A 13796-nucleotide genomic window follows, 5' to 3' on the forward strand; every position below is an offset into this window, starting at 1 on the left:
AGATTGGTAGGAAGAGCATTCGTAGACTTGAGTCTACTTCCTCAGATGCATCACATTATACAGTTATAGAACTTTGATATCTATTCTAACGGTCATGGTTCTGGATGTATGGAATCCTGGGATTTATAGTATTGTGAGGTACTTAGACTTCCCAGCCAGTGACTGTATTACCTCTACAAACTGCACATCCCAAAAACCCACACCTCTGTATAATTCCCACCTCTGATCTAGAGTACAGGCTTAAGCAATTGATAGGTTCAGGGACTAATATGAATTGGTTCACCTTCCATCAAAAACAACACAACACAGTATCACAGAGGTAGCCACCTCTCATGGGTGCATTAACAACCAAAAGACTTTCGGAGGACAATGCATAGATCCAGTCATTAGCTTGTCATTAAAGTGGCATTGGCCTGCATTTGGCATTAACGGAAGTTTGCATTATTGCAATGCTACTTTAATGATGGGTTCATGGTGGATTGGTGCTACAATTTGAAAGCCTTTCACACTACTGCAGTCACAGATTGGTTAATGGTGGGATAAAGATAGGGGAGTGGTCCCATCCCTGTCCTGTCTCTGTGTGATAATCTCCTATAGTTCTATGATTTCAAAGAACAGTTTAATGAAACAGTTATTGATGGAACTGTTCTATTACAGATCTACCAAATTAATTGGAAAATTACTTCATTTCTCCTTGATACAGACCTACACATACTCACTCACTTTCTTCATCCATCACACATGCGCGTGCACACACGCACACACAGTGTTAATGAGGATAATGGCAGAAGAACATGGGCAATTAAAAAAAACAACAATGATAAAATAACTGTGATCATGAAGCAATGAAATTAGGTTAAAAGGGAAGCATGGGTTGAAAGCAAGGGATGGAACGAAACGGAACTCTGATTAATATCTTCACTAATTCTGAAATTAATTGATTTGGAAATTGGACTGAGAAAAGCAATAGCAGGAAGGCTCACACTTATAAATTCAGAGAGATTTTCTGTGAACATGCCATTTCGGTGTCTCACTGTATTTTATTCCTATAGCAAAGAATAACAGAAAGAAAAGTTTCCACAGACCCCATGGGTATTTCTACTTGTTGAGGACCTCGACTTAAGATGCTACAACCTGAGCCAAAGGGAGGAAATGACAGAAACATCATTAGCTACCTGCTACACTTTGAATTAATGCTAAAAATTTAGAAACAAACCTGGCTCCAGTAGCTCATTCCTCCAATACTGTTTCTAATCATAGTTCATAATAATTATCTAAAGCAACTGGAGTTTTTTTTAAACAAAAAAAAATAGCTATAATTTGACAGTAACTAGTTTCTCTCCCTCTTCCTCCTGCTCTTCATTTATGTGTTTTTGCACATGATGTTACTTCTCTAAGACTTTCAGCCTGTATACACATATTTAGGAATAAGTCTAGCTGGGCTTAGTTTGATTTATTTTCAAGTGCAAAGGCAACATGTTTTTCAGTACCAGTTGCTGGGATAGATACCCAAGGGGCAGGGGAAGGTTGCTATTGCTTTTATGTCCTCCTTGTGAACTTTCCATAAAAAAAGCTTCCTTGAGTTGCATTTTGGGTGTGGGGGGAATATAAATCTAGTAAATTGATGAAAATAAATAGGGATCTGGCTGGCAATTATGGGAACAGAAGACTGGATTGAGACTTCTCTGTTTCATATATTGGACAGTCCAGTTTTGATCTCACACACGTCAGAATAAATCTCCTTCAACCAAGTGGGACTGACATGCATAAAGGTGGTCAACAAAAAAAAGGCTTGCTCTGTTTGTGTTGGAACAGGGTTAAACCTTTTCAATTAATGTTCTCATCTCTGGTGCAATGGCATTCATCTTTTCCCTATTGTTTCCCCATAGTGACACAACCACCACAGGCTGGGAAAGAGAAGGTGAAGAGGTGAAATGATAGCCCTGTTTAAATATTTGAAGGAGGGGGGGGGTCAAGAGAATAGGACCCAGAGCAATGGGTTCAAACTACAGGAAAAGAGATTCTACCTCAACATTAGGAAGAACTTTCTGACAGTAAGAGCTGTTCCACAGCGGAATGCATTGCCTTGGAGTGTGGTGAAGTATCGTTCTTTGGTTTTTAAACAGAAGCTGTATGGTCATCTGTTGGGATTGCTTTGATTGGTTATTCCTGTATGGGAGAAAGGGATTGGACTGGAGGACCCTTCAGGTCTCTTCCAACTCTATGATTCTATGGCCTGTTACAGACAGCCAAAATAAAGCTGCTTCAAGTCACAGTGGAGGTATGGTGTTTCAATGATGCATGCGTCCTAAAAGTCCTGAAGCCACACCAAAGCCACGCTCCAGTCCTTAGGGCTGGAGCATGGCTTTGGTGCGACTTCTGGACTCTTAGGACGCATGCATCATTGAAACTCCATACCTCCACTGTGACTCGAAGCAGCTTTATTTTGGCTGTCTGTAACAGGCCTATGATTCTTTTATTCTATGATCATCCCCATTATCCCCATCTTTTCCACAACTTGATCAATGTACTGTGCACTTTACAGACTAACTGAAACAAAATGTAAGATCTTTGCCCAAGGAGGGAGCAAATGGTTAGTGATTCCCCTGACAGTTGATCTTCCTCCCTCCCTCCCTGAAAGAAGAACATACAGTTAAAGATAACTTCTTTACTGTAAGAACTGTTCAGTAGCAGGGTAGGGTGCCTCAGAGGGTGGTCGACCCTGCTTTTTTAGAGATTAAGGAGAGGTTGGATGGGCATTTCGCAAGAGTGGTTTAGGCGGGGATTCCTACATGGCAGGGGATTGGACAGAATAGCCGTTGCAATCTCTTTGAGCCCTAAGATTCTATGGTACTATGAAAGACCTGTAGGATCTTATGCATCAAATATCAAAACAATTCAGTTAGTTTGGGGCACTATGCAACATGACCAACAGCTGTGAGAGCGCTATTTACTTTTCCACCCAAAGTAGCAAATTGTGTTGTTGAATTATCTGCTCCACTGCCAGTGCATTCCAACTTTATACTTTTTCATGGATGGTATTGGTTGTCAGAGGGTACTTGGTACATGGAATAGCAACCTCAGTTTGTATGTTGACTTCAGCCGAGTCCAGGCATCTCTTCCAGAAAACAGGCAGATTTGGAATTTGAGACCATTATTTTGCTACTGCCATCAAGTTCCAAGGAAGTGGTGAAGCTGGTACCATCCACAGTACTATATTATATCTATCTAGCCTAAATTCTTTTCCAAGCTCTGATAATGCATTTGTTAAGGGTGTAGCCATGACAAGCTTCAGTATCCTGCCACGACATGTTAAAGCCAAACATTCAGTAAACCGATTAAACAGCAGAGGTGACAAGACAAAGAACAGAATTTTCATAATTCAGTTGGTGGGGTAGCATGTTAGAATCCCAGGATAAGGAAGCTGAATTGTGGGAGATTCAGGAGAGAAAAAAGACAGCTCTTCTTTATACAGTGCATAGTTAAAAAGATAGAACTGGCTTTGCAAGTTGTAATTACGACTGCTGAGATGAATGATATTAAAAGGAGATTAGAGAAATCAGTGAAAGGTAGGTTTATGAATCAGTACTAGGGGCAGCATATTCTGTCCAGTATCAGAGACTGCATGACTTTCTATAGCGGTTGCTGGAGAACATGAGAGAATGCTTTTGCATGACTTACTTGTGGGCTTCCCATAGGCACCTGACTAGTCAAAGTATGAATAGGAGGCTTGTCTATATAGGGCTTTGTCTGAGTAGGCAGAGCTCTTCTTACATTCAACTCAGAATGGATATATAAAGCCTGGGGCAACTGGGTTCCAGGCTATCTGGATTTTAACATTACATTCTTCCATATAAATCTTCCTAGGCTTTGAGAGCTACAATAGAGAGGTAGGTTTGGCACAGGCATGAGGGACGGCTTTCTTGATGCTTGCTCCCAGATTATGAAAAATCTTTTCCAAGGGAAGTTAGGCTAGGTCCATTACTTTTGTCCTTCTACCAGTAGGCAAAGCCCTATGTATTCTGCCAGGCCTAGCTGTGATGAATAGAGGTTTTAAAATAATATACTGGAATTTACACAACAATGTACTGCTAATTTAATATGAGTCCCATGTTTATATAGTTTTAATTGGAGTTGTAACAGGATAATTCAATTAATTGAAAAATTATAATTTATTGTGTTTTTATTGGAACCAGTTTTAGTTATGCTGGAAATTGCCTTGCACTTAGGGTTGCCATAACCTGGTTGCAACCGGGATTTTCCCGGTTTTGGCAGCACCTGCCCGCTCCCGGCCCGGGTGCCGCCAAAAACCGGGACAACCCTGGTTGCAGCTGGGTTGCGCTGCAACCCAGGGCCTCGCTGTCCTCCTCCTCCTCCACCGCACGGAGGAGGCGGAGGAAGAGGAGGGCAGAGAGGCCTGGGGCAGAGGAGGCAAAGGGGGAGGTGCTACCTCCCCACGGGCCGTGCTACCCACCTCCTCCTCCTCCGCCCCCTCCGCCCCAGGCCACATGGAGGAAACAAAGGTGGAGGCGCATGCCATCCTCCCCGCCTCCCCGCGGCCTCCTCCCTCCTGCCTGGTCCCTTCAGAGGCCCAAGCCTCTGAAGGAGCTGGGCAAGAGTGCGGGGCTGCCTGCGATCGCGGGGAGCGCAGGTGGCCTCCTCTCTCCTGCCTGGTCCCTTCAGAGGCCCAAGCCTCTGAAGGAGCCAGGCAGGAGCGCGGGGGCTGCCCACGATCGCAGGTGGCCTCCTCTCTCCTGCCTGGTCCCTTCAGAGGCCCAAACCTCTGAAGGAGCCGGGCAAGAGCGCGGGGGCTGCCCGCGATCATGGGGATTGCTGGCGGCCTCCTCTGCCCTTATAAAAAAAAATAGTCCTACATTTTAAAAATTTGTCCTACATTTGTTTGGAGGTCCTGGGTTATGGCAACCCTACTTACACTGCACCCTGGGGAGAAAGGTGGGATAAATAAATAAATGGAGAAGGGATTCCTTTAGCCACCATCATTGACTGCAGAGTGATCTCTTTTATGAAAAATATATAGAGAGAGGCGTAGTTGTGTTGGCCAAGCAGCAAAATACAACTAAAGCCAAAATACACTTCATGGCAATATCTTTATCAGGCCAACCAAAAGATGCAAAATGCTTTATGGTAGATTATGAAGCTCACTCACTGGCTTCTTAACCAGGCAAAGAATTGGGAAAGCATAGAGGAGAAGAAAAATGACAGTGTCACAGGCCTGCATCTTGTTTGAAATGCTTGCTTATATTTTTGCTTAAAGTTGGTCCAAAACACACTGGAGAAATAATCCAATTTGAGACTGCTTTAACTGCCATGACTCTATGCTAGGGAATTCTGGGAACTGTAGTTTTGTGAGACATTTAGCTGCCTCTGTCAGAGGGCTCTGGTGTCACAACAAACTATGATGCCCAGGATTCCCTAGCACTGACCCAGGGCAGTTAAATGGTCTCAAACTGGATTATTTCTGCAGTGTGTTTTGGACCATTGTCGTAAGGGAGGGTTGATGCAGATGTGGAGCCACGCTACTTCCTGGGCATGAGGGGATGGAGGACAATGGTAGTAAAGGCCAGGCAATACAATTTCTCTCTTCATTAGCATCAACCAAGTAGCGCTCTTTGAAATCTAGGCCATCATTGTGCAAGTGTGCAAGCACAGAGCAGACTATTATTATTATTATTATTATTATTATTATTATTATTATTATTATTATCCTTTATTTATAAAGCACTGTAAATTTACACAGCGCTGTACATGCAATCTTTTTAATTGGCCGGTTCCCTGCCCTCAGGCTTACAATCTAGAAAGACACGACACAAAAGGAGAAGGGAGTGGTGGTGGGGAAGGGGCCTTTCTAGTAGGATAATGCATATAAAATACATAGCAATACAGGAAATGATTCAATAAACAGACAACAAAAGAGCATCAAATAGCAAGTGACAATTATGCAATGCCTGGGAACAAAAGAGAATCATATAGCAAGTGACAATTATGCAATGCCTGGGAACTAGGACTAGGCAGAGAAGTACAGACTTAGACAGACACTTTTGCATGTTGTGCTATTTGATGGAAACATGGTGGAAATTTAACAACATCTGATGGTTGCTATGCAGATTTTAAAGGACAAATTAGGGTCTGTCGCCAAGACTTGACTCTCTGACATGAGTACTTGTGTTGTACTCAACTTTTGCTGCTTTCACATTATGTATTTAAATGCAGACATAAAACATTTTGCATCAGTGAAGTGCTCTATGTGAAGAGACAATTGTACCATGTGGATCCATCATTGATATCACCTGATTTTAAAAGCTAAGGCAGGGGTCGGCAACCCCCGGCCTGAAGGCCGGATGCAGCCCGCGGAGGCGGCAGGACCGTCCCCAGCCCAGTCCTGCCGCCGCCGCCTCCTCCACCTCCTCCTCTTCCTGTCACGCGGCCCTCCTCCTCCTCCACCGCGTGGAGGAGGAAGAGGAGGGCCGTGTGGCCTGGGGCAGAGGAGGCAAAGGGAGAAGCCCCGCACCGCCCTCCCAGCCTCCCCGCGCAGGCCCGCGCTGCCCACTTCCTTCTCCTCTGCCTCCTCCACCCCACCCCCAGGCCATGTGGAGCATGGAGGAGGGGGGAGGAGAAGAAGGAAGAGGAGGAAGAGAAGAAGGAAGAGGAGGAGGGGGGAGGAGAAGGAGGAGGAGGAGGAAGAGGAGGAGGGGGGAGCAGAAGAAGGAGGAAGAGGAGGGAGAAGAAGGAGGAGGAGGAGGAGGAAGAGGAGGAGGGGGAGCAGAAGGAGGAGGAGGAGGAAAAGGAGGAAGAGGAGGGAGCAGAAGAAGGAGGAGGAGGAGGAAGAGGAAGAGGAGGGAGCAGAAGAAGTAGGAGGAGGAGGAAGAGGAAGAGGGGGGAGCAGAAGAAGGAGGAGGAGGAGGAAGAAGAGGGAACAGAAGAAGGAGAAGGAGGAGGAGGAAGAGGAAGATGAGGAGGAGGGGGGAGCAGAAGAAAGAGGAGGAGGAAGAGGAGGGGGAGCAGAAGGTGGAGGTGGTGAGTGGCCAGAGGCCTCAAGGTTTTTTAAAATTTTATTTTGTGTGCTTTAAGTGCTAACAAGTCTCCCTTGCTTTGACAATGCTAGTGTGATGATGATGATGATGATGATGATGATGATGATGATGATGATGATGATGATGATATGAGTCAGCTTGAGAGGCATGCAGGCACTGTTTCTTAAGCCGAGAGAGTGTCACCTTCCAAAGTGTGTTTTGAGTGCTTTTAATGCTAACAAGTCTCCCTTGTTTTGACAGTGATAGTGTGGTGGTGGTGGTGGTGATGATGATGATGATGATGATGATGATAAGGAGCCCGCTTGGAGGCCTCAACGCACGGTGTCTGAGCCAAGAGAGTGTAACTTCCAAAGTGCCTTTTCTGTGTGTTTTTGGTTCTTAATGGTGATATTGATATCAGAAAGCCTCTGAGGCAAGGCCAATGTAAATGCTGTGATTTTTACAAACTCATGCGCAGTGAAGAAACCAAAGTCCCTTGACCAAACACACGTCTAAATACACGATGGGGCAAGAACGGTGAAACCACCTTGACATGTTCAATATGCCTAGCCATGTGAACCCATGTTCAGTGTGAAACCCAAAGAGTTTGGCTATGCAATAAGCCCCTGAAATATGCAAGAGGCCATCTTAAGTAAAGCCATGTTCAATGCCCAAATGTGCCGTTTGGAATGGGAGGAGGGGGGGGTTGGCCAGAAAGGGAAGTACATTTCTGCCATTTGTCTAGGAATAATGCCCCAATGTCCTCCATTTTGATAATGCCTAAGAAACATGCATTTATATTAACATTTTTAAAAAATCATCAATTTTTTTCATATGTCCTCCATTTTTAAAAAATGTGTCCTACATTTGAAAATGTTGTCCTATATTATTTAATTATTTATTTTTTGGCTCCCCCCCCCCCCTCGTTGTCTGGGGGACACCAACCCGGCTCCCGGCTCAAAAAGTTTGCCTACCCCTGAGCGAAACAATTGTGGATCTGTTTACTAGTCAGATGGAAGACCATCAAAGGAATACCAGGGATCTCCAGACAGGACTAAGAAAGAATCCAGCTTGAAACCTCTGGACAGCTGCTAACAGCCAGAGTGGACAATAGTAGGCTAGCTAGATCAATGGCATAAGGCATATTTCTTTCCTATGAGTCCAATGAAAGTCCAGAATGTTCAAGAATCATAACTCAAAAACATATCCCAGCATCACTGAGGCCTGTACTATTATTGAGTGTTTTAACTGGTGTTGCATGCCCAATCTGTAGTTGCATTTTAATCTGTTCTTCCATATTTAGATCCAAAGGGAGAGGTGGGTAAGAAATAATTAAATAATCACCACCACTACTAGATTGTAATGAACCTCATGGAGAACCCTGTTAAACCCAGACTCTATATATTTTTTAATAAAAAAACTTATTAGGATATATTCAGCACCCTTTCCAGCCTTACCACCATCACCACCACTATTATTATTGTTCTTGTTATTGTTAGGAATCCTCTATGTCAGTTACAACTGCTTAACCTGGAATTGCATACTCATGACCTCTATGTAGTCATGGTTCCCAATTCAGGGGTTATGCAGAAACCATGAAAGTCCTCCAGTATTCACTTACTGGCACCAGTCTGTTCCTTGGTCAATCAGGAAGCAGTTGGCTGATGGTTCTACTTCTGTCAAACAAGCGATTTCTATCACAAAGGGGAATTACAACAGGGTACCTATTTCTGCCTGTCACACCAGAGATCGCCCACGGGAGAGTTAGGGAATGGCAACCAACTGCTTCCCAAGTGACAAGGGAAGAGACCCCCATCAACAGCAGCAGCTGCTTCCCAGTAAATTGAGATCAGGGAATCGGGCTGCGATTCAATGTGTAAGTATGGTGCTTACATACACACATCTCATACAGGATTCCAGCCATCTTCCTCCGTCTCCTCTCCCCATCCCACCCTGCATTTGTTTATAGCCCACTTTTTTCTCATTCCACACTTATGAAAGTTGAATGAAAGAGAGTGAAAAATAATTCCACTGTTAAAAATAACATTAACTAGCCATAAAATTAAAACTAGTCAAACAAACAAAAGCTATTAATAGAATAGAATACAGTAGAACAGAACAATACACAGACAGAAAAGAAAAAAAGGAAAAGAAATGTGAAAACACTTTTAAGATTAACTGGTTTTTTATTTTTGCATGAGCTTTCATGGATGTATGAAAAACTCATTTCTGTGGATGCAGTACAAAGGGATGATAAGTGCTCAGAAATGAAGCATATTTACACAGTTGTGGAAGTGGATGGAATGTAAAGGGATCCAGAAAGATGTAAATCATTACCCTTGCCCTAAATTTTCAAAGGGCTGCCAAATGTGACATGGATCTTTCAGATCTTAAGTCAGTTTCCCAAAGTTCAAAAGTCTCTGAAAAAAATCATTTTGTTATGTGTGCAGTAGTGAGGGCTCTTGTATTAAAATATGTAGTATGCCATGAAGCCATTGTCTTCATTCATACCTCTGCTGATGGATTAGAATTTGTGAATATAATTCAATTCAGCAGTTTCTCTTTCTAGTCTTTCTTTGTAATTTCCTTGTTCAAGGATCACAACCTGTAAATTCTTTACTGTGTGTCTAGGAAGGTTGAAATGTTTTGCAACTAGATTTGGGATTTTGCTATTTCTAATGCCAGCTCTGTGTCTTATTTGTCCAATGTAGACTGTTGACCAGGATTGCTGACATAGTTAATTCTTCTTCTTCTTCTTCTTCTTCTTCTTCTTCTTCTTCTTCTTCTTCTTGGCTTTACTTCACGAATTAAGATTCAGGAAGGATTCATCCATGCTTTGTACAAGCGCATTGATGACATTGGATGTATCCTTCAAGCCTGTGCAATGGATTTTTCTGGTGGAGCGCAGTGTGCACAGAACTGGCCTCACCCTTTAAACCAGAAGTTCGACTGCTGAGGCCTTGACAAGCATGGATGTTGGCAGCGAGGTCCTCAGGTCGTAGGTTTGATTAGAGTTTCCTTTTCTTAGATGGTTGACCTTACAGGGTTAGACGAACACCATCTGCCCGGGTTTGGGATTAGAGTATTCCTTCTCCTAGGATGGTTGCCATAAGGTTAGAGAGCCCATCCTGCCCTTTGGCGCTCTTGGTCAGACCCTTCGGTTATGACCTGTCTGGCATGGGAGGCCCTACAGGTGGCTATTATACCACCGCCAGCATAGCTCACAACTTCATTAGGTTATGCAAGCCTCTCCACCACACAGTCAGAGCATAGCTGGAGGGGAATAGGTGGCTGGAAGATGACAGTTAAGGAGGGAGGAGCCTCTTTCTTCAGGCTATCCCTGGTGGAGCTGGGCCTGCCTGATCACTCCCTCTCAGGCCAGAAGATGACAGTTAAGGAGGGAGGAGCCTCTTTCTTCAGGCTATCCCTGGTGGAGCTGGGCCTGCCTGATCACTCCCTCTCAGGCCAGAAGATGACAGTTAAGGAGGGGATGAGTCTCTTCCTTCAGGCTACCCTGGTGGAGCGGGGTCTGCCTGATCACTCCTCTCATGCCAATAATAATAATAATGATAATAATAATAATAATAATAATAATAGATTTATTTATAGCCCTCCCAGTCACAAGGAATCCGGGCAGGTTACAGCAATAAAAATACATAAATATAAAATACATAAAAATAAAAATACAAAAATTCACTCTTCTTCTTGAAGCTAGCCCTGATGGAGATGGGCCAGCCTTTTCACTCCCTCCCAGGCCAGAAGATGACAGTTGCTATGGAGGGAGGGCTATAGTTTGGCATATAGCACATTAGAGGAACAGCAAGTAAATAAATAGTGGGTGATATTATTGGCCCCTGTAATATTGCTCCCAGAGTTGATGAGGGGAAGAGTTGGTAGCTTGGTTTGTGTCGCTATATTAACCTTACATGTTATGTAACTACTTATAAGTGAGTAGTTGTATTTGGAGATTGTCTGTAAGCTGATAAGGACCTGCCTCCTAGAGGTTGTGAAAGGGTTGTGTTATTCCCCAGAATTGGCTGTAGGCTGTTGATGTCTTAACTTGCAATATTTAATAAGGATCACTTGCTATTAAATAGTTTAGGGTCACATAAAGTCATCATTATGGCAGACAAAGTTATTTCCTTTTGATTGTGAGTTTCTAATACTGCAATCTTAATGACTCTGTCAAAAGCATTATTTTGAGACCTTATATCCCAATTATATCTCATGTTATAATGACCTGGCACCACCGGTGAAACATCACTGGCAGCAGCATAGAATAAAACTTGTGTCTCAAACATTCCTTTTCTCTCTCTTTTTTAAATTTTTTCTTCAGATTTTGCTAGGTTCGATGGAGAAAATAATTGCTTTTGTTCACAAGGAGGATAAAATAACTTTTTTAAGATTCCCCTTTAGCCTTAGGGAAATCTCTTCTTCCATGCAGCTAAGGAGCTAATATACTTTCTTTATCCCTTCCACCTCTGTCCACAAGCAATGTCAACATAGTTAAATGTGTACCAAACCAAATATAACTTGGGAGAATCAATGCCTGCCATGGAACACTTTTAAAAAGATGAAGTCAGTCAAACTGACCTATACAGTTTCATGGGCACTTTAGAGCATCTTCACATGGATATTTGGAAAGCCATTGTGCTCTGAGGCCACACAAAGTATGCACTCAATAGCTTCATATCCTTTCTGGGATGCACAAAATGTAATCTGTTCTGTAGGAAGCAAGTGAGTATTTTCAAACACAAACATGAAACAATCACTTTATAGAACACTGGGGAAGGGCTGGACCTCAGTGACAGACTATGTCTTTCATGTAGAAAATTCTACGCTCAGTTGCTGGGGTTTTCTAGTAGCTCCAGAAAGACTCTGGACCAAAACCCTGGAAAACTCCTGCCAGCTAGTAAAGAAAATACTCAACTAGGTGGGCCACTGGTCTCACTTGATATTAGTTGTTTTCCTTTATTCTAACATTCTGAAGGAGGTTTTCACTTTTTGTTGTTGCTGTTAACTGCCCTCAACTCGACCTCAACTCATGGTGACCCTGTGGATGAGACATCTCCAAAACCCACTGTCTTCTGCTGCTCTGCTTAAGTCTTGGAGCTTCATGCCCATGACCTCGCTGATTGAGCCTATCCATTTCTTTCTACTACCCTCACTCTTTCCCAGCATTATTGACTTTTCTAATTAGTCATGCCTTCTCATGATGTTGCCAAAATATGACGGTCTCAATTTTGATCATCTTGGCTTCTAGGGGTATTTCAGGCTTGATCTGTTTGTCTTTTTGGCTGTCCAGAGTATCCTTAGCACTCTTCTCCAGCACCGCATCTCTAATGAGTTGATTTTCTTTTTATATGCTTTTTTCACTGTCCAGTTCTCACATTCATACATAGTGATGAGGAATACCATGGCTTGGATGAGACCCTGTTGTAAAGTGTCAACCAAATGTAACTTTAATATTGCAAAAATTTCTCATAGTGTTGTTGATTCTCAGTAAGATGCCCCTATAGTGAGCAAGCCCATGGATGATGGGATACCACCCCCACTCACCTGGCCTGGAAGTGCAAATCAACTGATGTTCTAACTTCAGCATTCTGTGTGCATTTGCACTGTTGCTATGTGCTTTCCAAGTTGTTTCCAATTTATGGCAATCCTAAAGCAAACCTGTCAACAGGTTTTCTTGGTAAGTTTTGTTCAGAGGGCTTTTTTTTTGCCTTTGCCTTCCTCTTGAGGCTGAGAGAGTGTGACTTTCTTAGAGAAAGGTGGCATATAAACTAACTAACTAAACAAAAGTTTGAGCTGTAAAAATAGCAACAAGTATCAAATATCAAGTGGAAGAGGTACAAGAGCCCAAAGTAAGTTTATCATTAGCTCTGTGTTTTATAATTTTATAATTTGGCATTTTTGTGCATTCATGTGGCCTCTGGAACTTCTGGATCAGAATACGGCCCCTTGGATCCCCCAGAATTGCCTACCCTTGCAATAGCTGACGAAATTATGACTAAGGCCATGCAACCGATTTCATCAAATCCTCCCTTCTCCATAAAGCAAACTGGACGAATTTATACCTGATCTGGATCAAATCAGATTGGCCCAATTTAGTTCCAGAAGAGAGCACCGGAGTTAAAAGTAAGGATGTAAACCTTCAAACATTTCATCCCCACAATAAGGGAGAAAAAAAATGCTATTGTGAAGCTTTTACTCACACATCCCTTTGGGAAATTATTCTGTGCTGAAAAAACACATTTTTCTTGCATAAAATGTGAATTCTTTAGTACAAAAAATGTTTCTCACACATAAAATCCTTTCCCCAAAAAGACGGGGGGGTTGTCCAAAATTTTGAGAGGGTTTTGTGCAAAAAATCCACCAATATTACACCAAAAATTAGAACCATGCTTTGCTCACTGATAACTTAATTTCACATTCTGGAGAAAGAATCTCACCAGAACTTTCCCATCAATTCTAATGGAGAGGGATTACTTGAGATCATAGAAATTACACAGTCAATTGTGTTTTCTGAAATCTTTTTGTTCTTTTGAGTTGGTCTCTCTGAGATTTTTTATCTTACCTTGTTTAAAAGGTTTTTAAAATAATTTGTTTGCTTTTCTTGTTAGTTCTTTATTTGCCTGTTTATCAATCTCTGTGTTTTATGTAGTGTAAATTCCTTCCCTTACATTGTCCTTTGTTGTTGCTGAAGAGTGTTGAATCCTCTGCATGCACCTCTGTCTCTCCTTCTTCCCATCCCAAAAGGGTCAG

General features: G+C 42.7%; 1 protein-coding gene across 14 annotated transcripts in view; it reads right to left on the reverse strand.

Annotated features, from left to right (window-relative positions):
• The window catches only part of CDH4 (cadherin 4), a 1166202-nt gene that overhangs the window by 252703 nt on the left and 899703 nt on the right, over positions 1-13796 (reverse strand). The gene's annotated exons all lie outside the window — the stretch shown is intronic.

Source organism: Sceloporus undulatus, chromosome 4, assembly GCF_019175285.1.
Source record: "Sceloporus undulatus isolate JIND9_A2432 ecotype Alabama chromosome 4, SceUnd_v1.1, whole genome shotgun sequence".
Classification (NCBI taxonomy): domain Eukaryota; kingdom Metazoa; phylum Chordata; class Lepidosauria; order Squamata; family Phrynosomatidae; genus Sceloporus; species Sceloporus undulatus.